This window comes from Macrotis lagotis, chromosome X (assembly GCF_037893015.1).
Source record: "Macrotis lagotis isolate mMagLag1 chromosome X, bilby.v1.9.chrom.fasta, whole genome shotgun sequence".
In the NCBI taxonomy this organism is placed as follows: domain Eukaryota; kingdom Metazoa; phylum Chordata; class Mammalia; order Peramelemorphia; family Peramelidae; genus Macrotis; species Macrotis lagotis.
Genome location: NC_133666.1, coordinates 673102351 through 673129341, shown reverse-complemented (window position 1 = coordinate 673129341; position 26991 = coordinate 673102351). Strand labels below are relative to the sequence as shown.

The following is a 26991-nucleotide window of genomic DNA, read 5'->3' as shown; positions in this document are numbered from 1 at the left end:
GTCTGGGAAGATCTTGGAGCCAGGTTGTGAAGGGCTTTACATGTGCAGGGGAATAGTTTATTTTGCTTCCTAGAGGCAATAGGAAGTCATTGGAGCTTTTTGAGCTAGAGAAAGACAGTAGACCGACTATCACTTTGGTAGCTGTTGTGTGAAGGATGACTTGGAGAAAACGGACATCTTCAGGCATAAGGTATATGTGTCTTTTTTCCTTCAGTTAGCTTCTAAAGTCAACGAGAATTCAAGAATAAATTCATTTTTTGAATTTATTCTTGAAATAAATTCCTTTCAACCACTGTTCATAAGGGCTGACTTTAGGAAAAGGAGAGGTTTCAGTTTTACTCATCTTTGTATCCTTCCCAGGACCTAGCACATGTAATACTTCATAGGTGGCAATAATAGCTCTCGGCTATTCAACAACTTTGTAAAGTAAGTAATCAAAATATTTTCCCTGTTTTACATACAAGGAAAGTAAGGCTTAGAGAATGAATTTGGCCAGATTCACCTGATGGGTGATGGAGCTAAGTCTAATGTTGTCTTTGTTATTAAATATAGTAAGCAGTTAAGAAAATATTCGCTAGATCAAATTTGTGATATGTGACTTTTTTTCGAATGGTTTTTCTACATCTACATGAGCACCCCTCATCTTTTTCCTGATTTCCAGTACCTTGTCTTTTTCTGCTTACACTGTTCTTGGAAGTTTCATGGGCAACTCAGGCTTGACAGGTTCAAAACAGAACTCATTACCTTTTCCACTAGAACTGCCCTTCTTCGCTATTCTATTTCTGTCAAAGTTACCACCATTCTTCAAGTCCCTTGACTTTGCAGTCTAAGAGTTATCTTTATTTCTCCACTCTCCATTACTTCTCATTACTAACTTGGCAGGTCTCAAGTCCTGTTCATTCTACTTCTTTAGCATCTCTTGTATTTTTATTTTAAGAGATAGGAGTGTTAAGAGCAGAAGGGATATAGAAACCAGGTTGCAAAAGATAGAGAAGGGAATGGGCTTGTGACAAAATAGCTCAGGGAAGGTTTTGCATGTGTGTGTGTGTGTGTGTGTGTGTGTGTTACGTGCATGCGTGCACATGCATACACACACATTTAGCCTCCTGGACTTCTGGTTTAATCTCCATTTGCCTTTACCCTGGCTTCTCTTCCTTGGGCCCCTTAGAATTCTACAGGGGAGAGGCAATGGTCCCCCGACTTTTAAGTGCCTTCTCCAAGGTGACACTGTGTATTTGCTTTAAATGTATTTTGTAAAAACTTGTACATGTTCATTTTGTTTCTTCTGTCAAATGCAGACTCCTTGAGGGAGGTGGCTTGTTTCACTTTTGGTCTTGTATCCTTAGTGCTTAGCACAATATCTGACACTTAGTAAGCGTTGTTGTCATTTTCAAAAGATGCCATGCTTTTGAATAATTGATTCTTAATTCCTTTGCTTGTGAAAGCTCATTATTCTCTCTAATCACTTGGCAGGATGTGACCACCCCTGTGGATGACTGAGGTACAATGGAGACAGAGGTCATGGGCTTTGAGGTTGATGAATTGGACTAAAGTTCTCCAAGGGTCATCTTCATGAATATTATAGTAACCAAGGACAGAAGGAGAGAGGGATTGGAGTGGAGAGCCCTGAGGAGAGTTATGAGTGTGAAAGTGGCACAGGGAGGGTTTAAAAAAAGGATGGGAACAAGGAGGATGCTAGCTCCTTCTAGTTCTCTGTGTAGGGGAGGGAGCGTAGGGGTGATGGAAAGGAGATGGTATTTAGTGGAGATGGTGGGAAAAAGGATGAATTCTAATTAGAAGAAAACTAGATTGCAGTAATTGGATGATTGGACTAGAAGTCCCTTGTAGTGCCCACAGTTTGTGTACCTATAAATCTATAAGTAGGTCAGCTGAAATTCTGGAAATAATTCCTTAATTTCTATGTTTAATATTAATGCACAAGCAATTTATACAGGTAGCCTCTAGCAGTAACATCTGTTCTTGGGAGGGGTTTTAATATGGAAATCTGTCCTTTGGATAGAAATGAAATTTGCTTTCATTTTCAAAAGATAGTTCTTTTTTTGGTCTTTGTCATGTGATACCATGATTTTACCTTTGATTTTATGATACCACCATTGGTATTTTATTTGATTTAGTCTAGTTGTTTCACATGAACTTGATTTAGATTGTTGTGTACAGCTGTTATTGATAATAATGGATATGAGGTAATTCCCAGAAGATTTACATGCTAAGATAACTGATCATTTTCATCCATTTTGAAGTGGTTTTCTGATAATCACAGTGATTATTAAGGTTGGTACAGCATGAGCTTACATTTGGTGGTAAGTGTAGTAAGCTGGTTATTGTTGTTTTGTGCCTTGTTCTCAAAGAGGACCATGACATCGGGAAAGGGATACCATGACACGTAAATGAATTGAATTTGTGCAAAGTAATCAGCCTCACTTTATCCTTGGGAGCCATATGGGCCCAGTGGCAAGATACAGATCAGGCAAGGTACAGATGTGCAGATGACCCTGGATGCAGTGGGAGACCTTGGCCTTTTATTTTGAGTTTTACAATTTTCCCCCAATCTTACTTCCCTCCCCCCATCCCCCCCAGAAGGCAATTTGTCAGTCTTTACATTGGTTTCCATGGTATACATGGATCCAAATTGAATGTGATGAGAGAGAAATCATATCTTTAAGGTAGAAACATAAAGTATAAGAGATAACACGATCAGACAATAAGATATCAGTTTTCTTTTTTCTAAATTAAAGGGAATAGTCCTTGGACTTTGTTCAAACTCCATAGTTCTTTATCTGGATACAGATGGTATTCTCCATTGCAGACAGCCCCAAATTGTCCTTGATTGTTGCACTGATAGAATGAGTGAGTCCATCAAGGTTGATCATCACCTCCATGTTGCTGTTAGGGTGTACAGTGTTTTTCTGGTTCTGCTGACCTTGGCCTTTTCAAGCTAAGGTCTTTCTCTAGGTTTCAGTTTGACTGAGGCAACAGCCATTCAGTGATTAACTCTAGATGAGAAATGAGGCAAAGAATAGCTTCTTTTACCCAGTCCAAAAAAAAAATCAGTCTAACCCAAAATGAAACTATTGCTTCTTAGAGCTAGATTTCTTTCTTAAGGACAGTGCCTTAAACCCAAATCATTTTGACTCTCATTGATTGGCCTACTCAAGGTCCCAGCCCAAGCCCAAGGGGTCATTGTTTGGGCCCTGAATAAGCTTGTAGGACAGAAGGAAAGTAACATTCCAGTTACCTCCAGGGAACCAGATAGATTCTGGTTCCACAATCCTGGCAGCATTTGAACTTTGTAAGCAGTAACTTTAAGGTTGATATTTGGAATATTTAGCTCCATTGATATTATGGGGTTTCAAAACCAATACCATGGGTAAGGGACAGATATCAGACAACAGTATAAATGGAGATGAAATATTAAATGGTAATTTTTGGTGAAATGAAATGTTTGCTGTTGAGATGGAGTGGCAATCACAATTACAGCCCTCATATTAAAAGTTTAGACCAAGTGACCTTAACACTGTAGGTTTGTTAAGGCTGAAATGAGTCATGTAGAGGAGGAGAGACATTTTGGCTTTGCTAAGAGTTTCTGTTGATATGCCTGTGTTATACCTTGGATGAGTTGGAAGAACTTAAAATTGCTTCACACATCTCTAGTTCTTATTCAGAAGGGTTGACCATCAATTTTAAAGGCTATAATGAATTTAAATAGACTTCTTAAAATTTAGACATCTTGGGACAAGGTGATAAGCTTGATCATATTTGTTTGAGTTTCTTTTCATCCAGAGATTTCTTTTTATTGTATTTTATTTTTTTTGAAAAGTAACAGGGTTAAGTGACTTACCCAAAGTCACACAGCTAAGTAATTATTATGTGTCTGAGGCCGAATTTGAATTCAGATCCTCCTGTCTCTGGGACTGGGAGAAATTTCTTTAAAAAAAAATATCAAAAAGTTGGTCTGTTTTTTCTCTCTAAATCACCTTTTTTTAAAAAGTATAACTACCTTGAATATTGGAAATGAAACTCTTGGTATTGATATCAAGACAGTGCATATTGTGCCCCATGTGTGCAGCTGTCTTCAAAGAGACTTTGAGCCTCAGGAAACAGGATTTTTTTGCCCTGAAAAATATGTGTAGTGACAGGTAGTTGGCGCAGTGGATAGATCACTGGCCCTAGAGTCAGGAGGTGAATTCAAATTTGGCTTCAGACACTTAATACCTAGCACTTAGCCCCATTGCCTTGCAAAAACAAAAATTGTGTATTTGTGTAATAGTTTTTCATTTTGCCCCTGCATATTCCCTCCTAGTCCTGCCTTCAGTCCTGAACCTGTTTATTACAGTGAGTATATTTTGGACACTAAATAAGAATAAAGGTCTCAGTTTACTTGTGTGGGTGTAATAGTTTTATTTAAATGAACAGAATAATTTTTATTCCTGGTTAAATTTGATAAGGTCAAACTTCTTAAGATTTGAATATTGAGGAAATGTTTTTAGAAAAGAAAAAGTAAGACTCTTCCATTTAAGAATGCAAAGTCAAATACACTGGAGTTATTTAAGTGCAGTTGTCATAAATCAAAGAATGACAGACTTTGGAGCCAGACAAATTGATAGTTTTTAGCTTTTCAGTTTGATAAGGGTAATTAAATTCACACTATCTAGTCATGTAAGAAGTTATAATACATGCATTTCTCTGTTCTTTTCAGTTAGCCTCAAGGTGGTAATTGGATGTACCTGCTGGAGCTCTGCAGGGAATTTTAAAATGTGTACCCACCCAGATCAAGAAGGTTCACATACAATCAATTGTCCTCATTTTAGAAACTAGGGTGCATTCAGCAAAGGCCAAGGGATGGGGCAGGAAGGAAAGTTGAGGTGAACTAGTATGCCTTATACTAAGCAGAACCAAATGCAAGCTCCTTAGTGTTCCTTAGGTCATACTGTCTCCTAATAACCCTTATTTCTATAACATTATAGTTACACTAAATTTCTTTGCAACAGCCCTGCTGTTAGACAGCATAAGTCCCCATTACCATTTACCTAGAATATTGCAATAGCCTTAATTTTTAGTTGAATATACTTTATTTTTTAAAAATCTTAGCTTAATATTTAGTGATACAGTAATTTTATTTGTAATTTATGAAAAGTTTCCTCACAAAGTTAAACATAACCCAAAGAAAAAATGCATTGTTAACCAAGTTTACTAAATTGGAAAAATTTTATTCCATCCATCAATTATACAAAGGCTTTTATTTATTTTTTATTTTTGCAGTTTAGCTAGTGAATTTTCCTCTTTCTCATTGAGGTCAATGGCATTCTTTTTTTTTAAAGAACGATTTTATTTATTTTCAGTTTTACAATTTTTCCCCCCATTCTTGCTTCCCTCCCCCCACCCCCCACAGAAGGCATTCTGTTAATGTTTACATTGGTTCAATGTTATACATTGATCTCAGTTGAATGTGATGACAGAGAAATATCCTTAAGGAAGAAATATAAAGTATGAGATAGTAAAATTACATTATAATATGATGTTTTTTCCCCCTAATTTGATGGTAATAGTCTTTGGTCTTTGTTCAAAGTTCATAATTCTTTTTCTGGATACAGATGGTATTCTCCATTGCAGATAGCTCAAAATTGTTCCTGGTTGTTGCACTGAAGGGATGAGCAAGACCATCAGGGTTGATCATCACCCCCATTTTGCTGTTAGGGTGTACAATGTTTTTCTGGTTCTGCTCATCTTGCTCAGCATCAGTTCATGCAAATCTCTCCAGGCTACCCTGAATTCCAATCCCTCCTGGTTTCTAATAGAACAATAGTGTTCCATGACATTACATATACCACAGTTTGTTAAGCCATTCCCCAATTGAAGGACATTCACTTAATTTCCAATTTTTTGCCACCATAAACAGGGCTGCTGTAAATTTTTGTACAAGTGATGTTTTTACCCATTTTTATCATCTCTTCAGGGTACAGACCCAGTAGTGGTATTGCTGGGTCAAAGGGTATGCACATTTTTGTTGCCCTTTGGCAATAATCCCAAATTGCTCTCCAGAAAGGTTGGATGAGTTCACAGCTCCACCAGCAATGTATTAGTGTCCCAGATTTCCCGCATCCCTTCCAACATTGATCATTGCCCTTTCTGGTCATATTGACCAGTCTGAGAGGTGTGAGGTGGTATCTCAGAGATGAATAGCCTTATTTTTTTAAAAAAGATATTTTCCCATCTTCATGCAAAGATAGTTTTCAACATTCATTTTTTTTAAAGGTTTTGAGTTTCACGTTTTTCTCCCTCCCTTTTCCCCTAACAGAGAGCAGTCTAATGTAGGTTGTACTTGTATAACTTTGTTAAACATATTTCGATATTAATCATGTTGTGAAAGAAGAATCAGAACAAAAAGGGGGGGGGAGACTATAAGGAGAGAAAAATCCCATGAAACATAAAACAAATTTTAAAAATTAAAAGTAATAAGTAAACTTTGGTCTGCATTCAGACTCCATATTTCCTTTTCTGGCTGTGGATGGTATTTTCTATCACAAGTCCTTTAGATTTTTTTTTTTTTTAGTTTTTTTGCAAGGCAAATGAGGTTAAGTGGCTTGCCCAAGGCCACACAGCTAGGTAATTATTAAGTGTCTGAGATCAGATTTGAACCCAGGTACTCCTGACTCCAAGGCTGGTGCTTTATCCACTACACCACCTAGCTGCCCCAGTCCTTTAGAATTTTAATTGATCACTGTATTGCTTAGATGAGTAAGTATATCATAGTTGATTATCACATGATGTTGCTGTTAATGTGTACAGTGTTTTGGTTCTGCTCACTTCTCTCAGCATCAGTTCATGTAAGTCTTTCCAGGTTTTTCTGAAGTCCAATCCCTCATGACTTCTTACAGAACAGTAGTATTCCATCACATTCATATACCACAGTTTGTTGAGTCATTCCTCAATGGATGGACATCCCTTCATTTTCCAATTCTTTGCCACTGTGTAAAGAGCTGCTATAAATATTTTTATACATGTGGGTTTTTCATCCTTGTAATTTCTTTGGAATAATAGACCTATTGGTATTGTTGTATCAGAGTATGTACAGTTTTATTGCCCATTGGGCATAATTCCAAATGCAATAGCCTTATTTTTGATCTTGTGTTCTATAATGTGTCATTTATATTCCTTATTCATTTACTTGGTTGTGTGACTTCTCTTCTCAAAAGTCTTCAGGAATTCTTTCTTGCCTTGTGAGTTAAGTTCATCTAGATATTCAAAGTATTCCATAATCTGATAGACTCCTTTTACCTTACCAGTTTATCTCACATGCAGTGTATCCAGGAAGCAACACTATTTAGTTTCTGTCTCTGAATGTAATGTAATCACTTACATTCATGCCATTGCTAAAGTTGTTTTCTAGGCCTTGAATATGCCTTCTATCTCTGCCCCAAATTTCTTTGCTTATTGATTCCTGCTCAAATCTTTAAAATTTACTTTGTGATACCTCTTTTGGGAACCTTCCCTGACACTATGAGTCAGTAATTACCTTTTCCCTCAAATTTTATCTATAACTTTATTTTGTAGTTCTCAGATAGATTTAACATAAAATATTTTATGATATAAAATTTCTTTATTTTATATGACCCCTTTCTCTGGGATCATTTCCATATAGTATCCATATGTAAGGGAAATCATAAGGACAAGGATAATATTTTCTCGAAACATAACATTTTCCAGTATCTAGTCACAATACAGTAAAGCTTAATAAAGATTTGTGGTGGGGCAGCTGGGTGGTGCTGTGGCAAGAGCACGAGTCCTGGAGTCAGGAGGACCTGAGTTCAAATATGGCCTCAGACACTTAATACTTACATAGCTATGTGACTTTAGGCAGGTCACTTAATTCTGTTGGCTTGCAAAAAAAAAGACAAAATAAAAGTTTGTTGTTCTTATATTCAATTATATATTCAATTATATTCAATTGTATATTATACATATATATATAATATTCAATTATATATTCAAATTTATATTCAATTATATATTATATTCAATCCATTTTGTAGATGAGGCAGTTGAGGCTCAGAGTTTACTTTTCCATACTTTCATGATTGTTAAATGATGTAGGCATAATACAAACCCATATTTTACAATTTTGAACCAGTGCTCTTTTATTTGAGTTTTTCAGATGAATACTGGTATTTTCTAACAACTGCAATTCTCTTATCAATAAGATAGCTTGATAATTCGTCCTCTCTACAACAAGAATAATGTGTACGCATGCACCATGATGTTGATTAACAGAATTCCTGGAATTCTGATGTATTTGGTGTCTGACTTAGTGTGCAGATCTTCTAAAGCTCTAGACTGCACAGTATAAACAGGATTTTTTTTTTTACTTTTTGAATTATAAATGGGTTTTTTTTTAGGTTTTTGCAAGGCAAATGGGGTTAAGTGGCTTGCCCAAGGCTACACAGCTGGGTAATTATTAAGTGTCTGAGACTGGATTTGAACTCCAAAGCTGGTGCTTTATCCACTGCACCACCTAGCCACCCCTTTAGTTTCTTTTTTGAAACAGTCTCAAAGTGGGATGATAAACCTTATTTGGAAAGGATTTGATGTTTCAGCTTTTTCAAAATTGTTTGAGGGATAATGCCTTAATTGAACTTAGAGGTAATCAAGCTTTCTGGACTTTTTATTTTTCTCAATTTAAAACCTTGACCTGGGGGGGCAGCTAGGTGGCACAGTGGATAGAGCACCTGCCCTGGAGTCAGGAGGATCTCAGTTCAAATACAGCCTAAGACACTTAATTACCTAGCTGTGTGACCTTGGGCAAGTCCCTCAATCCCATTGCCTTGCTAAAAACAAAACAAAACAAAACCTTGACTCTCTTTACGGCTCTTTTTTTTACTGGTCCTCTCAGTAGAGCATATTCACATTTGAGGAAACTTGAAGATCAGCCAGCCCTTGGGAGTAGCTGGGGCAGGCCTGTAAGAGAGACCAAAGTGCCAGTAAGCATGTCTTCCCAGCCCAAACCTTTTGTTTTGTGGGCTTCTTAGTTCTAAGGCCAGCTGGACATTCACTTGTGCTCAATTGTTCCTGTGTGAACCTAGTTCATTGGAACTAGAGGAAGCAGTTCTCAGGTGGTTAAGTAGGACAAAGCAGCCTGTTAAGATGTCTTGGAATCCATGTTTAAAGGCAGGAGAAGGCTCCTGGCTGCTCTGATGAAAACTGGATCCCTGTCAAGTTATTTGGGAATTTGCCCATGTTACTTTCTCAAGGAAATAGATTGTATTTCTGACTGCTGCTTTTTTGTTATTATTCAATGTGAAGAATTGTAACAAGCTTTGAAACCTGAAGATGAAAAAAAAAGTAATGTTAATAGTTACAAGTGAAAAGAATATTAGTTACAAGTGTACTGATTAACTGAACTTCTGCATCCTGTCCCTGCATATGTGACTGATATTTACTTTATGTAAATGTTGAAGGAAAATTACATCAGCAAACATTAACATTCTGCTGTAGCCAGGCATTGTAAAGCTTTGGTATTATGTCAGGATTTTAAGGGCAGAAATGTTTACCTTTTTATTTTAGCATTTTTAATCCCTAGCACAGTGCCTAAAGGCCATCGGACCTTAAAAATGTTTGTTGATTGTCACTGATACATCATTAATCATTGCAGGTTTTTTATTTCTCTCCTCACATTCACCAGAGGGATGGTGTGCATGAGAATTACATCTCTTTTTACAAAATTATCTATTGATGAATGGACCTTTTTGGACTTTTAAATTCTTTTTGACAATCTCATATCAAAATCATTGTCTCTATTCAATTCTTTTATACTTTTATCTTTAATGGTTGTCATATTGTGGAAAGTTTTCCTAGCTAGTATGTCATTAGATTGTAGCATTTTAAAGTTGAAATTTGAAGAAACCAAGGTCCAAGGAGGTTGTTAGTTGCTCAAGGTCACAGGCCTGGAACCTGAGCCTTGTGGCCCTCTTTAGTGCTGTTTCCTCACATTTCAGTAGGAAATTAATGACAGAATTTTACCAGATTTCTAGTCACCCTCCTTTCAATCCTACAACATTCATATCAATTTCCAATTTCCTCTTCAGGCATCATGAAGGAAGCACAGATAGCATGCACATCTATTTGTAGATGGCACAAAGATGGAAGGTGTTGCTGAAGTACTGGATGGCAGACAAGATTCAGAGAGGTCTCAGTGGATTAGGTCTTAAAAGAGAAACTAGGGAGAAATAGAAAATCATCACATAATGTTCAAAACATTGTCACAAGTGCAAAATGCTCTCTCGATATATATCTTGATATATTGCCTAGAATTCTGGATATGGAGGCAAGAATCATACCTCAAACACTCACTATCTCTGTGCTTCTAGATAAGTTTTCCACACCTTAATTTTCTTCTTTATAAAATCAGGATATCTATTGCACTTACCTCAAGAGATTATTGTGAGAATCAAATTAGAATAATATGATTTTCACCTTGAAAATTCTAAAGCACTATTGAAATATCATCATTTTTACTTAGTAATTTGAAAAAAGATTTGGAGCTTTTAAGTGGACTGCATGATTAGTATTATTCATTAGTATTATATAGGATCCAAGAGAGTTGCTGTACTCGTAGACTATTAGGAGAGAGCCAGAGCCAGTGACTGGTTCTATAGTGGTGACAGTTGCTCTGGCAATGCCTTTGCTAGACCACATCTGGGTGTTCTGTTCATTTTCTGTGTCAACCATTATAAGAAGAACACTGATAACCTCTGAATCTCAAGTTAAGAATCCTATCTTTTAGATTAAAAACCTTTCCTGGCACTGCCATGTCTTAACATTCTAGATTGTTAAATTGGAGCACTACTCCCCTCCTCCCCCATGCTGACTTCAGAGTTTATCTTCAGTCCTTAACATGGCTTTAATGAATTTCCTGCTTTGTTCTTTCTCACAAGTGCACAGTTAGGTAAATGATTTCTTTTAGTTTTCTCGAAATAGCCCTTTATTAGATTTACTGCCATTATTTACAACTAATTGGGTGATTGGGGTCTTCTGTATGCCCTATTTACAGGTATATTGAATGAGTCTTTTTTATGGCTATCCAGTAATAACAGGAGGCATTGAGCTGATCTTTTTCTAGTGGTGACTTGAATCTCACTCCTTTAGTTAGTTACTATTTCCCCTCATAGCTTAGAGATGCAGTTGCTGATCTTTTTGTTTTGTTCTTGAGTAAGCCTAGCCTAATTCTAAAGCCCTAACTTTTTAAGTCTCTTGACTTATTTGATTTAGTGATTTGCCTGTTGGGATTGGTGGCATTAGGGTACTACCTGTCAGAAATGCAGCACTCTGGTAGTAGGGGTTAATTGTGACCCTGACAAAACTAATTCCAAACTGCTGTTAAATCCCTCAAAGAAAGATTAGAGCAGAGAAATTTAGAGTTGGAAAGAACTAAATATTCTGGCCCATGTCATTTTACAAGTGGACCTGAAGTCTGGAGAGGTCCAGTGAGTTCAGCAAGCATGTGTTCATCGGTTATTTGGTGCCATATAATAAGAACTGAAATGAAAAAGTTGTTGACTAAATTGCCTCTGCTTGGGGGAAACTCTCGGTCAGAAGAGATGTCAATACAAAATGTAAACCAAATAATTGAGGAGGTCTAGCATTTGAAAGCGTTAAACAAAGCTTTCCTATAGCAGTAGAGCTATAGTTTGAATGGGCGTAGTTACTAGAGAAGAGATGAGAAAGGAATGCATTGAAGACCTAGGAGAGACAGTGGCTGACAAAGACTAGGTATGTAGAGGAGAGAAGTAGTGAAGCTTGCTCACTGTTTGTTACAGCAAAACTCCAGAATGGAATCTAGGCTAGATTAAACGTAACTGGAAAATATTTAGCAAATAAAAATATAGTATGATATAAATAAGAGCAATTTATGGTTTTTCTAAGTCAGGAATTCATTCTGTTCCTGCTGATAGTTTAGTTTAGCCAGACCATAGAGTTGGCAGTAGCATACAGGGGGCCTACATCTGAAAAGGCACATGGGAGCCCAAGGAGAAGGGTTTTAAGTGTCAAATGGGGATTTGTATTTTTTTTCAATTGGGGAGTTGTATTGCATCCTAGAAGCATTTGAGCAGGCAGGGGCATGAAGTGACCATACCTGTGTTTTCTGAATATCAATTTGACAAGGTACCAAAGATTGGAGAGGGAGAGATCTGGGAGTGTAGAGACTAATAATTATCAAGCTATTATAGTAGTCCAGGCATGGGATAATGTTTACCTAAATTAGCATGGTGGCCGTGTGTGTAGAGAGCACAGGAAGTATATTAGAGGTTTTATGGAGATAAAATTCATAGGATTAGATTTGATGGATGAAGGAAGAATGATGAGTAGAGGATGATTCCAAGATTGAGAGTCTGGATGCCTTGCAGGAACAGGGCAGTGGAAGAAGAGTGCTCAGGGGAATGGTGAGACTACTGTGTTGAACATGTTGAATTTAAGCTATTTACAGGTCATCCAATGGAAATGTCCAAAAGGCAGCTGATGATGAGGGCTTGGACACCAGAATACAAATCAGATTAGACACTGAGTTGAATGAGAATGGAGTCCAGGTTTCTAGAATTTAGAACATCTAGTTTAATGTTGTTTTCATATTCCATACTTTTTCTTATGAATATTACAGATCTATATGATAATTGCCATTCAGATTTCTGATAAATCTGAATGACCCATTCTCTATCAATCAGATTACTGTTTCCTATAAAATTGAATTATAAATGACAATAATTTTGTGTCTATTTTTTTTTGCTTTTCAGAGGACCTTAGTTTGCTTTCTTGGTCTTATATTCCCTCTCCCTCTTTTTTATGGTCATTTCTCTTGACTTTTGTGCTGAAATTGACAGATGTAAACAGGCAATTGTAACTTTTTTAAGCATTTAAGACATATGTTAAGTAACTACTACATACAAAGCTTTATGCTAGACATATTTAGATAAGACATGGTTTAGTTTGTTAGAGGAATGACATATAGATAACTATAAATTACAATAATACATAATGATAGAGAGATAGAAAATAAAAGTACAACATGGAGGTGGGGAAACGGAATTGGGAGGAAGAGATAATTTGGAAGGGCTTTTTAAAATTGTATTTTTTTCCTCATTTATCTGTAAAGACAACTTTTACATTACATTTACATTTTACATTACAGTTATATTACTTTACATTTTAACATTCACTTTTTTAAAATTAATTTTTATTAAAGATATTATTTGAGTTTACAATTTCCCCCCCAATCTTACTCTCCCCCCCCCCACGGAAAGCAATCTGTCAGTCTTTACTTTGTTTCCATGTTGTGCCTTGATCCAAATTGGGTGTGATGAGAAAGAAATCATATCCTTAGAGCAGAGACAAGAATTCTAAGAGGTAACAAGATCAGACAATAAGATATCTGTTTTTTTTTTTCTAAATTAAAGGGAATAGTCCTTGAACTTTGTTCAAACTCCGCAGCTCCTTATCTGGATACAGATGGCACTCTCCTTTGCAGACAGCCCAAAATTGCTCCCGATTGTTGCCCTGATGGAATGAGTTGAGTCCTTCAAGGTTGATCATCACTCCCATGTTGTTGGGGTATACAGTGTTTTACTGGTTCTGCTCATCTTACTCAGCATCAGTTCATGCAAATCCCTCCAGGCTTCCCTGAAATCCCGTCCCTCCTGGTTTCTAATAGAACAATAGTATTCCATGACATACATATACCACAGTTTGCTAAGCCATTCCCCAATGGAAGGACATTTACTTGATTTCCAATTCTTTGCCACTACAAACAGGGCTGCTATAAATATTTTTGTACAAGTAATGTTTTTACCCTTTTTCTTCATCTCCTCAGGATATATACCCAGTAGTGGTATTGCTGGGTCAAAGGGTATGCACATTTTTGTTGCCCTTTGGGCGTATTAACATTCACTTTTACAAAATTTTGAGTTCCAAATTTTTCTTCCTCCCTCTACTCCTCCTCATACCAAAATGGTAAGCAATTTAATATGTTATATGCAATCATGTAAAACTTATTTTGTATTAGTCATGTTGTAAAAGAAGAAACACACACACACACATACAGAATAAAGAGGCAGCTGGGTGGTGCAGTGGATAGAGCACTGACCCTTGAGTCAGGAGGACCTGAGTTCAAATGTGGCCTCAGACACTTGATAATTGCCTAACTCTGTGACCTTAGGCAAGTCACTTAACCCCATTGCCTTAAATAAAAATAAAAAAAGAATAAAGAAAGTGAAAATATTATGCTTCTGTCTGCATTCAGAGTCCAAGTTTTCTCTGGATGTGGATATAGCCTTTTCCATTATGAGTCCTTTGTAATTGTTTTGGATCATTGTATTGCCGAGAGCAGCTAAGTCATTCATGGTTGATCATCACATAGTGTTGCTATTACTGTGTACAATGTTTTCTTATCTGTTCCTTTCACTTTGTATCAGTTCATGTCTTTGCAGATTTTTCTGAAATCTGCCTGCTCATGGATTTCTTTTAGCATAATATTTAATCACAATCATATACCACAATTTGTTTAGCCATTCCCTAATTGAGGGACATTCCCTCAGTTTCTAATTTTTTGCCACTACAAAAAAAAGAGCTGCTCTAAATAGTTTGTGCATGTAAGTCCTTTTCCCTTTAAAAAATTAAATAGGTGAAGATGGGAGGAAAGACTGAATTCCAGGGAACAGCATGAGCAAATGCATAAATGTTCAAAAGGACAGAGTAAATTTGGAGGATGTGGAATTGTGGAGTTTGTGGAGAGGGATGTAGTTTTAGATAACACTGGACATATAGGGCTTTAGGATTATAGATTTAGAGGAGGAAGGAACCTTTGAGGTCATCTTGGTCAACTCTCTCTTGTACAGGGAGGAAGAAGCTAAAACGAAGACAGTTTATGTGACTTGCCTAGTCACACAAAAGTACTGAGTGGCAGAATTGGTATTTTATTCTAGGTCTCATAGATTGATTATACAGCTGTCAGGGAACCCAGTAGCCCCCCCCCCCCCCATTATAGCTAAAGAAGCTTTGAAAGAGGGAGATCAGGTGACTTAACCAGGGTCATATAAGTATAGTAATCTAGGGATTAATTCTGCTACATCATCATGCCTCCTGATTTAGTCCATAAGCATTTATTAAGCATTGGGAAGAAAAAAGGGGGAAAAAAGGCAATTCCTGTTCTCAAGCAGCTCACAGTCTGATGGCAGGAGAGGCAACATGCAAACATCTGTAGGCAAATAAATTATCTATAGAATACAGGCCAGTTATAGTGGAAAGATGCTGAGATTAAGAAGGAATCAGAAAGGCTTCTTACAGAAGGGATGACTTTAGCTGAGACTTGAAGGAAGCCAAGGCAAGCCAGGAAGCAGAGTTGAGGAGGGCCAGTTAGTGAAAATACTCAAGATTTAGTGACTTGAATGAAAATCAGCTAAGGAGATTGAAGAGTGCTCAGACAGGAGGGAACTGGAGAGAGCTGTTGTGAAAACCTACAGGAAAGAAATTGCAAGGAGAAAAGGAAGAGGAGTCAAAAGGCTACAGAGAAGTCAAGAAGCCTAAGGACTGAGAAAGGGCCATTAGATCTTGCAATTTTGGAGGAAGTCTTTGGTTTAGTGATTTGACTGGGAACCAGACTGCAGAGAGTTAAGAAGAGAGGGAGAATAAAAAAAGTGGAGACACCTGTTTATAGTTGGCTTTCTCATTGATTTTGACCAGGAAAATGGGGTTGGACAGATTAAGTGAAGGTTTTTGAAGAGCCAGTAGACAGGGAGAGATTGAAGATTAATGAGACAGTAGAAATAAGAGGAGGTTGTAGTTTACTGGAGAAAATAGGTTGGAATGGCATCATTTGTATATTTCAAGGGGTTTGCCTTGGCAAAGGAGAATGACTACCTCTTCATGTGAAAGAGGAGTGAAGGAGGAAATAGTAGTGGAAAGTATCTGAATGATGAGAGAACAGCTGAAAAGGAACTCTCAATGAATGGCCTCTTGTTTTGTTTTTTTTTCAGTGAAGGTAGGGAGAGAAGGTATAAAAGTTAACCTTGCTGCAATGAAAGCCTGGTTGAGATTGGACCATGAATGATAGATAAAAGTATTTAAAGTTTACTCAATGAACAAATAGGAACCCACTAAAGATTTTGTGGAAGCAGGTTGGTGGGGTAATGGATAGAGTGCTGGACCCTAGAGTCAGGAAGACTCATCTTTCTGAGTTCAAATCTGGCCTCAGACACTCATTAGTCGTGTGACCCTGGGCAAGTCACTTAACCCTTCAGTTTCCTCATCTATAAAGTTAGCTGAAAGAAGGAAGTGGCAAACCACTCCAGTATCTTTGCCAAGAAAGCTCCATGGGGTCACAGACTCAGACATGACTGAAAACAACTGAAAAACAGTAACACCAACAGAGAAGGGTACATGATCAGATAATCATATCTTGTCTCCCAGTTGTGGATGACCCAACACATTCTTGTTTAGAAATCCTCATCATATTTTTTCCTAGATGTTAACAATAAGCTCCTAACTAGATTCTCAGCTTTTATTCTCTTCCCTCTCCAATCCATTCTTCACACAACTGCCAAAATAATCTTTGTAAAGCTCAGGTATGATCACATCATCCTACTTCAGAATCTACATGACTTCTGACATTCTCTAGAATAAAATACAAAATGCTGAACCCAAGTTCGTTTCAGGGGTCCCAGTCTGACCCCAGTTTACTAGAGATTTTTTTAAGTTTTTGCAAGGTAATGGGGTTAAGTGGCTTGCCCAAGGCCACACAGCTAGGTAATTATTGTGTCATCTGAGGTCGGATTTGAACTCAAGGTACTCCTGACTCCAGGGCTGGTGCTCTATCCACTGTGCCACCTAGCTGCCCCATACTAGAGATTTTGATAGGTTAGAGAGCTTTCAAAGTTTGACAGTGAAAATGACAATAGCCCTTGAGATTATTTGGAAGAACCAGGTATGGTTATCCTGGTTAAGAGAAGACATGGAAGGGAAGAGTGTGATAGTTGTTTTCATGTATTTGAAGTCTTGTCATGTATAAGAGGGTTTGGAGGAATTATGTCCAAAGGGCAATAAAAATGTGCATACCTTTTGATCCAGCATTACCACTACTGGGTCTATACCCTGAAAAGATGATGAAAAAGGGTAGAAACATTACTTGTACAAAAATATCTATAGAAGCTCTGTTTGTGGTAGCATAGAATTGGGAATTGAGTAAATGTCTATCAGTTGGGGAATGGCTGAACAAATTGTGGTATATGTATATTATGGAATGCTATTTTCTGTTAGAAACAAGAGGGATGGGAATTCAGAGAAGCCTGGAAGGATTTGCATGAACTGATGCTGAGCGAGATGAGCAGAACCAGAAGAACACTGTACACCCTAACAGCAATATGAGGGTGATGATCAACCTTGATGGACTTGCTCGTTTCATCAGTCCAACAATCAGGGACAATTTTAGGGTATCTGCAATGGAGAATACCATTTTTTTCCAAAGAAAGAATGGGGAGTTTAAACAAAGACCAGAGACTTTTAACTTTAAATTTTATAAGTTATCTTATTATGTAATTTTGCTATCTCTTGTATTTTCTTTTTTCCTTAAGGATATGATTTCTCTTTCAACACATTCAGTTTTGATCAATGGAAACAATGTAAAGATTATCAGACTGCCTTCTATGGGGGTGGGGGGTGAGCAGCAAGATTGGGGAAAATTGTAAAATTCAAAAAACAATTAAAAAATAAATTAACTAAAGCAATAAAAAAAGTTAAAAAATGAATAAAGGATACATTTTTAAAAAAGGAAAAGGGATTGGATTTATTTTTCTTTTGGACCCAGGCAATGGTTCTTTTTTTTTTTTTAAGGATTTTGCAAGGCAAATGGGGTTAAGTGGCTTGCCCAAGGCCACACAACTAGGTAATTATTAATTGTCTGAGGTCAAATTTGAACTCAGGTAGGTCCTCCTGACTCCAGGGCCAGTGCTCTATCCACTGTGCCACCTAGCCTCCCCCCAGGCAATAGTTCTTAGGAACACTGGTTGAAAGCTGCACAAATCTGGACCTAAGTAAGGAAAAATTTCCAAAACCTTCAAATTATCCAAAAGTGGTTTGGACCGCCCTAAGAAGTCCCCCATTGGAGGTTTGTCAAGTAAAGTTTGAGGGAAACTTATCCTTGTTAAGGAGGTGGTAAATGAGATTTCCCTCTAGGGGTGGGCTAGTTTGAGTGAACACTGAGGTGCCTTCCAATTTAAAAATTCTGTGGACCTGGAATTGTCTATACAGACCTATGTACAATAAATATTGGATTGAATAAATGATTGCTTTGTAATGAGGTTGACCTACATAGAACTTTTGATTGTCCCTCCCTCCCCAGCTCAACAAATTTGAAGGAATATGGTGGTGTTTTGTTTTTTTTTTTTGGCAAGACAGTGAGTTTTAAGTGACTTGCCCAAGTTCACATAATTAGGTAACTATTAAGTCTCTGGGTCAGATTTGAACCCAGGTACTCTACCCACTGTGCCACCTAGCTGCCCCTTACATGTTTTTTTTTAATAGATAGAATTGCAAATGTTTAAGGTTATGACTGTTAAGACCCTTTCAATATTAAAAGACATAATAATTTGGGATAAAAGGAAAGGAAAATCATCTCTTTAGTCCTGATAATCTTTGTGAATTTTCTTACCTTATTCACCCATTGTACTTAGCAGTTCAACATGATGCTATAAGGAAGAACTTAAACTAAGTTTAGGGTTAGGATGCCAATGTAGTCTCTGTCATCTACTATGTTCGTATTTTGAATTCTACTTTCACTGAAAGTATGGAAGCTTTTTCTTCTACATGAGTTGGCTACTGTCAGTTATCTTTGAAAGGTTATGTAGGATTAGAGAGGTAGTGAAAGATTAGAGAAGGGGGTAGTGTTCTAATTTTTTCTAAGGAAGGAAAAAGAATTTAAAATCTGTAGGCCAGTAAAAGACTTTGATAATTGACAAAAGTCTAGAATGTGTTACTTGAAGTACAGTTAATCAACATTTTGATAGCAATAATCACCAAAGGTCAGTGTGAACTTCATCAAGAATAGGCAATTCTAGAATAACATTATTTACTTTTTGGGCAAGATTAGTAGATTGATAGACCTGGGGCATTGATATAGATATAATTTACCCAGTCTTAGTACAGCATTTGATAAAGTCACTCATATTTTTCATGTGGAAAAGCAGCAGAAAGATAACTACAGAAAAGTAGAGTTAGTGCTTGCCCTGTGCTGTTCAACATTTTTCTCATTGAATTGAACAAAAGTTCAAGTGGCATGCTTATCAGCTCTGACGCACAACTGGTAGGATTAAAGAACTGGCAGGATTAAAAAAATTTTTTTTAGGTTTTTTTTTTTTTGCAAGGCAAATGGAGTTAAGTGGCTTGCCCAAGGCCACACAGCTAGGTAATCATTAATTGTCTGAGGCCGGATTTGAGCTCAGGTACTCCTGACTCCCGGGCTGGTGCTCTATCCACTGTGCCACCTAGCTGCCCCTCATAGTATCTTTTAAACTCAGTACTTGACTGGGAGTACAGCACCCTAACCACCATCTAGCTGCTTCCTTATTATTGTGGTTAAACAGTCCATCCCTTGAGACTAACATAAATATGATAGACCTCCTGGAATAGCAGTAGGTAGGTTCTCAGAGTCTTTGTGCTATAACTTGAAACTTTTGTAGTTTATTTGAATGTGTCAGGTTTTGTGGTCCTTAGAGGAAATATTCTTTGAAACCTAAAGGATATTGATAATACTGGGTCACAATGAAGTTCTAGGGTTGGCAGTATGATGAAACTTATGGTCCTTTCTCAGAATACTCTTTTAGTGCATATAATAAAACAAATAGAATCACAAAAGAAACTAATTATGTTGAAATACTCTTATGAAAATATTTTTAAAAATCAAGTTCAGGGATCCCAGATTAAGAATCATGACAATATCATATACTTCACTATGGAGAATATCTCTTTTTTTTTTAGGTTTTTTTTTTCAAGGCAATGGGGTTAAGTGGCTTGCCCAAGGCCATACGGCTAGGTAATTATTAAGTGTCTGAGACCAGATTTGAACCCAGGTACTCCTGACTCCAGGGCCGTTGCTTTATCCACTGCGCCACCTAGCTGCCCCCAAAATATCTCTTTTTAAAGGCTTTAAAAAAAAAATTGGAGTATTGTGGTAAATAGTTTTCAGTGAATTACATATTTTTGTTAAAGGTATGGGAGTACGATAAGAACCTAAATAACTATCTTTCCTAATATATTCAGGGTAGTTTGTATTAGAGGATTCCTGGTTGTCCTGCTTAGAAAGGTCTATTCTCTAAAGGCCTCTATCAAACTATGTGCCTTAGAAGTCCTAGTCAGAAATCAAGAATACTAAACTAAAGTAATTTTGACTAGACAGTAATTCCTTTGGGCATTTAGTGATGTATCCTAGGTACCATTAATGATTTGATATTTAAGAAACATGAATTACTGCTGACATACTTATTTTTTTTTTCAGTTTCATTAATTTCTTAATAGTTGTGCTCATTTTTCTATATAATTGCCACATTTTTTTAAAATCCCATTTGGCAGATATGTAATTTTTTATTTAATTAGGTACATATGAATCTTTGATCAAAAGGACATTCATTCTTTTAGGTTTTTGCAAGACAATGGGGTTAAGTGGCTTGCCCAAGGCCACACAGCTAGGTAATTATTAAGTGTCTTGAGGCTGGATTTGAACTCAGGTCCTCTTGACTCCAGGTCTGGTGCTTTATCCACTATGCCACCTAGCTGCCCAAGGACTTTCATTCTTAATGTTTAATCCTGATTATCATTACTTAACCCATATTTAAGGACAGCTGGGTTATAAAGTGGTTAGAATGCTAGGACTGGAGTCAGAAGGACTCAAGTTTAAATGTGGCCTTAGACTTACTAAGACTTACTAAGACTTCTTTTGCCTGGAAAAGTCACTTAACTCTATTTGTCTCAGTTTCTTCATCTATAAAATAAGCTGTAGAAGGAAATGGCAAAACAGTCCATTATCTTTTTTTGTTTGTTTGTTTTGCAAGACTATGGGGTTAAATGGCTTGCCCAAGGCCACACAGCTAGGTAATTATTAAGTATCTGAGGCTGGATTCGAACTCAGGTCCTCCTGACTCCAGGTCCAGTGCTCTATCCACTGTGCCACCTAGCTTCCCTGTAAAACAATTTTCACTCTTTTTTCCTGTTTTTTTGCAAGGCAAATGGGGTTAAGTGGCTTGTGCAAGGCCACACAGCTAGTTAATTAAGTGTCTGAGGTTGAATTTGAATTCAGGTCCTCCTCACTTCCAGGGTCTATCCACTGAACGCTCTATCCACTGAGTCACCTGGCTGCCCCAATGGTCCATTATCTTTGCCATGAAAACCCTAAATGGGTCAGACTCAACCTAGGCAACTGAACAATAATTCAAATTCTGAGCATTTATGATATTTAACTTTGAAATAGGACTGAGTGAGGTGGTACAGTAGCTAGGCCACTTCCCTTGGAGTCAGAAGGATGGGAATTTGAATCTAGCCTCAGACACTTGACACTTACTAGCTGTATGATCTTGGACAATTCACTTGCCTTGTATCCAGGGCCATCTCTAGTCATCCTGATTCATATCTGGCCACTGGATCCTGATGGAGTCCAGATGAATTGTCCTCTGGGAAGAAGAGAAGACTGACTCTTTCCTAATTCAGTTTTGGGCTGGACCTCTGCAAGTACTTAGTCTCTGTCATAGATGACTGCTAACTTGAAAATGATGAGACTTTCATCCTTTTGGAAACTGTCTTGTAGGAATTCTAAAGTTTTCTTTATTACAGACAAGACCTTCTTGAAACTCAGGGGCCAAGTTTTAGCTATTGAGTTTTCAAGAGTGGAATTGGTTTTATGCTTTGTAGATTTAAAAATAAAGCAAATTGAGAGATGAAAAAATGAAAAACCTTTTTTTTTAAGATTTTATTTATTCTGAGTTTTACAATTTTTTTCCCTTATCCCCCCCCCCCACCACACACACAGAGAAGGCAGTCTGTTAGTCTTTACATTATTTTTCCATGGGATACATTGATCTAAGTTGAATGTGATGAAAGAGAAATCATATCCTAAAGGAAGAAAAATAAATAAGAGATAGCAGAATTACATAATAAGATAGCAGTTTTTGAAAATCTTTCTTTTTGATTTCTATATTTTTAAGTATTTAATTATTGCAGAGAGATCTTTTGTTTCATATGTAATAGTAATTCATGACCAAAATCCCTGGATCTTTATATATTATGGTTCACCAGCCCTGAAATTCATCTGTCCCTATTGAGAGATAATTGGGTTGATTGCTGATAGGAATTAGAAAATATTTGGACAGTTAAGCGCAGTTCATAGAGCACTGTCCTGGGAGTCAGGAGTACCTGAATTCAAATCTGGCTTAAGACACTTAATAATTACCTAGCTGTGTGACCTTGAGCAAGTCACGTAACCCCATTGCCTTGCAAAAACCTAAAAAAAAGAAAAAAATTTGTGTGATTCTAATTATTTTTAAAGCTACTTTTCCACTTGTCCATTTTATATCTAAGTTGGGGATGATAGGTGACATAGTGGATAGAGCATTGGATTTGAAGTCAGGGAGACTCAATTTCCTGTTCAAATTCGTTTAAATCTAGCCTTAGACACTTAATAACTCCAGTGACCTTGGACAAGTCACTTCACTCGGTTTGCCTCAGTTCCTCATCTGTGAAATGAGCTGGTGTAATGTCTCTGCTAAGAAAACCCCGAGTGGGGTCACCAAGAGTCAGACACGACTGAAAAAATAACACAAATAAGTTATTATTACTAGTTTCTTCATGCTATTTGAAAGGCCAAGAATAATTGTATAATAGCTTAAAAAAACTTTTCTGAAAATACTTTGACTCTCTTGCTAGGATTTTATAGTGGACTTCCTAGTTGTTTCTAGTATAAATTTATTGAAATTAGCGTAAATATTTATTTTTTGGCACATGATGACGATGATGTTTGTCCTTCATTCTCAGAGAAGACCATGACATCAGGGAGGTGATGCCATGACAAGCACATGAATTAAATTTGAGTAAGGGGGGCTGTGCTAACTCACCAGCCTCACTTTCTTCTCTGCAGCCATCTGGATCCAGTGGCCGATGTAAATCAGGACAATTGGAGATGACTCTGGATGTGAGACAATCAAGGTTAAGTGACTTGCCCAAGGTCACACAGCTAGTAAGAGTCATGAAGGTAGATTTGAACTCAGGTCCTTCTGATTCCAGGGCTGGTGCTCTAACCACATTGTACCACTTAGCTGCCCCTTTCCAACACATAGAACATAACATAGTTGTGGTTCTTAACCAGAAAGAGTTTTGTGCCTCTTATTATTGTGTTGAGCAATTTCTCATTGTCCAAAAGATAAATGCAAAACAGAAATCTTCTGAAAAGGTAAAGAAAACCAACAGTTTGTAAGATGAAATCAGTTTGATGTCAAAAAAGTCCTATTAAATGCTATTTTTTTAATGCCCTAGTTTTTAAAGATTTATCATAAAAATCGGAAATACTCCTTTGAGCACCAGAAAGAAAGTCAAGTCCATATATTGAAAACTCTTTAAAAAACTACTCCAAATAAAACCCTAGAAAAAGTACCTTAAAGCAAAGTGAAAGAAAAAGGGTTCCTAGAATCATGGTCAGAAATGAAAAAGTACAACCTTTAGTGACCTCTTTGGAATGTTTTTGTTTCACTATAAACTGTAAATTTATGCAGTTGTGTTCATGGATAGTCTGGATTACAAATGTATAAGCTTATTAGAATCAGCTGATTATGTTTTAACAGCAAAAAAAAATCTCTGGATACCATTACCTTACTTCTTTTTATTATAGAGAGGACTTCAAGAAGATCCTTGTGCTCTCTAAATGAGTGCTTTTTAAGACTTTTAAAAAGTTGACATATCATAGTTTTGATTTACTTATACCCTTCCCACCATCTCCTGGAAGTGCAATTCGGCATGATTTTGTTTTGTTTTCACATTAATGTAACCTTAAATTTTGTTTAGAAAATTTCATTTCCGATTTTAAGAAAATGGGAACTGTCTTTGTTGAGGCATGCTGAAACCCGATTTGGGAGTTCTCAAAAAATTATTATTTGGGAACAGACCAGTCAGGGACTTCCGCTGTTCCTTACTCTCACTTTTCCTCTGAGTGAGTGAGTGAGTCAGTGTGTGTGTGTGTGTGTGTGTGTGTGTGTGTGTGTGTGTATGTATGTATGTATGTATTTCTTTGCTTCCTGTATGTAAAGGGACCTGGGATTTGTTATAATAGATACCATTATAATGGTGAATAAAGGAAAATAAATAAAAAAATTAAGATTTTTCCATTTTCTATATAGCAATGGTTTGAAGGTGAGCATTTCTTCCTAGACTTATTGGTATTGTTTAGTTAGACACCAAAAATGTTCAGGTGTCATAGGATTATAGTTCTTTAGAATTGGAAGGTCTTTGGAAATATGATATAATGATCTCATTTTACAGTGTAAGACCCACAGAAGTTGACTTGCTCAAGATTACAGAGGTAGTTATGTGGCATAACTTAAGATTTATTTTTCAGCACTTTTGACTCTAGAAGGGCTTTCCAGCTTCCCCCCAAGACCTAAACCAAAGAAATATTACCACCAAGCTTATTCTTTTATATATCTAGATTGGAACCCTCAAAATAAAAACAGATGCTTAAAGACTAGACTTTTTAAACATAATGTACAAGTTTTATTATATAAGGAACATTGCTATATCTATATAATGTACAGAAATCAGAATCAGATCCACTTATCCTTCCCTGTAACTTTGTCACCAAAAAAAGAAAAGAACATAATCACATAAAAATTCACAACTCTAAACTTTTCTATCTGACCCTAAATCACAAAGTTTGTTTAATCATAAGGCAAATTTTTTTCAATCTTTCTAGCCAAGTTGTCCCAGGGCTTCTTTTACCCCTTTGATGAAGAGGAAACATCCTAAATGTCCAAGCTAAAATTGAGTTCCAGGTCATTCCCCTTAGAAATTAACTTTGTTGAATTTCTCTTCTCTTTCTTCATGTCTTTTTCAAGCCTTAGTATGCTGAACTGCTCTAACTGCCATCTTGTGAAATTCTGATGACTAAAATGATATTTTTTTCCATTTCCAAGACCTCCTGTACCTATGGTCCATACTCAGTTGATATTTTTTTACAGTTCTATTTTCTACAGTTCTAATAAGTTCTTAGTGAGTTCCTGTCTGACTAATATATTCAGTTAACAAAGAATGACATATATTTTTAAATAAAGAGCCATAATTTTCTCATTTCCACAGGACAAACTCGACTGTAGGTTTGTTGGATAGTTGATTAACTGAAACATTATGAAGCTTTCTGAGCAGAGAAACAGAGAAGTCAGTCACTGGCAAAGCCCAGTTAAGGCTGGCCCTTTCTCTCTTAAGTTGTAGGCCATTATTGTGGTTCTGACTCCTCTTTCTTACGTGCTTGTATATCTTTTCAGTTCTTCAAGCATATCAACAGTCACCAGGATTATGAAAAAGAAGAAATAACCTATCATGATTCACCAGAATTTCATAGATTTATGGGCCCGGGGAATCCTTTTCTTTATCCCCCATACCCTGGAGAAATGGATGATGAAAAGTATCAAATTCATAACCCCTCTCAACTACTGTGAGTGATTTAGAAATAGAGGCCTCAGTCATGGTTTCTTTGCTGTGGCATGTAGTTAGTATGAGTTTTATGATCTGTTCCTCCTCTCATATATACATAGAATTTAGGTGATTTCAGTTCAGATACTTTGTTTTACAGATGATGAAATGGTGATACAGGCAAATTATGTTCTCTGCCCACAGTCAGACAGATAGGAAAGCAGCAGATCCAGGATTCCCATCTAAGACCTTCACCACCAACTTCACTTTCTACCTCAACAAGGTCCTCTGTTATGGAGGCTCTTCACCCCAAGTCTTCTGACCCATGAATGGATTTCCAAGGGATCTGTGAATTTGGCTAGAAAAAAATTCATCTTTATTTTTACTAAGCATTTCTTTTAATTATTTAAAAACATTATTCCGAGGAGTAGTCCATAGGCTTGACTAGACTCCCAAAAGAAACATGATTCACAAAAAGGTTAAGACCTCTGCTCCATTATCTGATGTTGGCAAAAGCTAATGGATTGAAAGTATATAAAAGTATTTGAAATGGTAACAAAAAACAGAAAGCTCTCAATACCATTACTTAATCATAATACTTACAATAGCTCTTCTCTACCATCTCTGGTCTTACAGGCACTTAAACATGTCCCACCATGACAAATCTAATAGAGAAGTTCAGTTTTGGAGTTCATATTATATTTGTTAATGTTATACTTCAGTATGCTGTTGTCTTCTTGTTGCTCTGTTATTGTTTTTCGTTAGTGTGCTTTTTTTTTCCCACATCATAAAATGGGTCCTAAAAGTGTCCTAGAGCTTTTTGGAGCATTCCTCTGAAATATTGGGAGGTGCTCAGGTGATTGATATAAAAACAAATAAACCATTTTTTTAACATATATGGAAATGAAACTCCTGATGAGTCTTAGCATCTGTAGAGAGATGGTGAATATTCAGAATGCCTTTTTAGCCTATAGTTCTCTCTCCCCACTCCCAAAATATGTTGTTCTTATCACAGAGTGTAAACTTCTAGATAATAAACTCCTAGATGAATTCAATTAAATTCCATTTTACCGTCCTTATTATGTGCAAATCAACATAGAAAATTTTTCCAGTTAAGAAAACTAATCTTGTCCTCATCCAGGAAGTCCTGGAAGCAGAACAGAGAAAGGATGCTATGAAACTGGGTGGAGAGACCTGCTTTTGTGCCATACAGCAACCATAAGTATATGGCAATCATCATATTAGTGATGATTAGTGGAAGCATCACTTCTGAGG

General features: G+C 36.8%; 1 protein-coding gene across 15 annotated transcripts in view; it reads left to right on the top strand.

Annotated features, from left to right (window-relative positions):
- The window catches only part of HECTD4 (HECT domain E3 ubiquitin protein ligase 4), a 192534-nt gene that overhangs the window by 9291 nt on the left and 156252 nt on the right, over nt 1-26991 (top strand). The window contains exons 1-2 of one of the 15 annotated variants that reach the window (XM_074205766.1): nt 1-23290; nt 25569-26991. The exon at nt 1-23290 is cut by the window's left edge and continues 6598 nt beyond it. The exons of 6 other annotated variants lie outside the window; for them this stretch is intronic. The gene's annotated coding sequence lies outside the window, so the exon portion shown is untranslated. 8 more of the 15 variants (XM_074205772.1, XM_074205765.1, XM_074205770.1 and 5 more) reach the window with 8 other exon arrangements.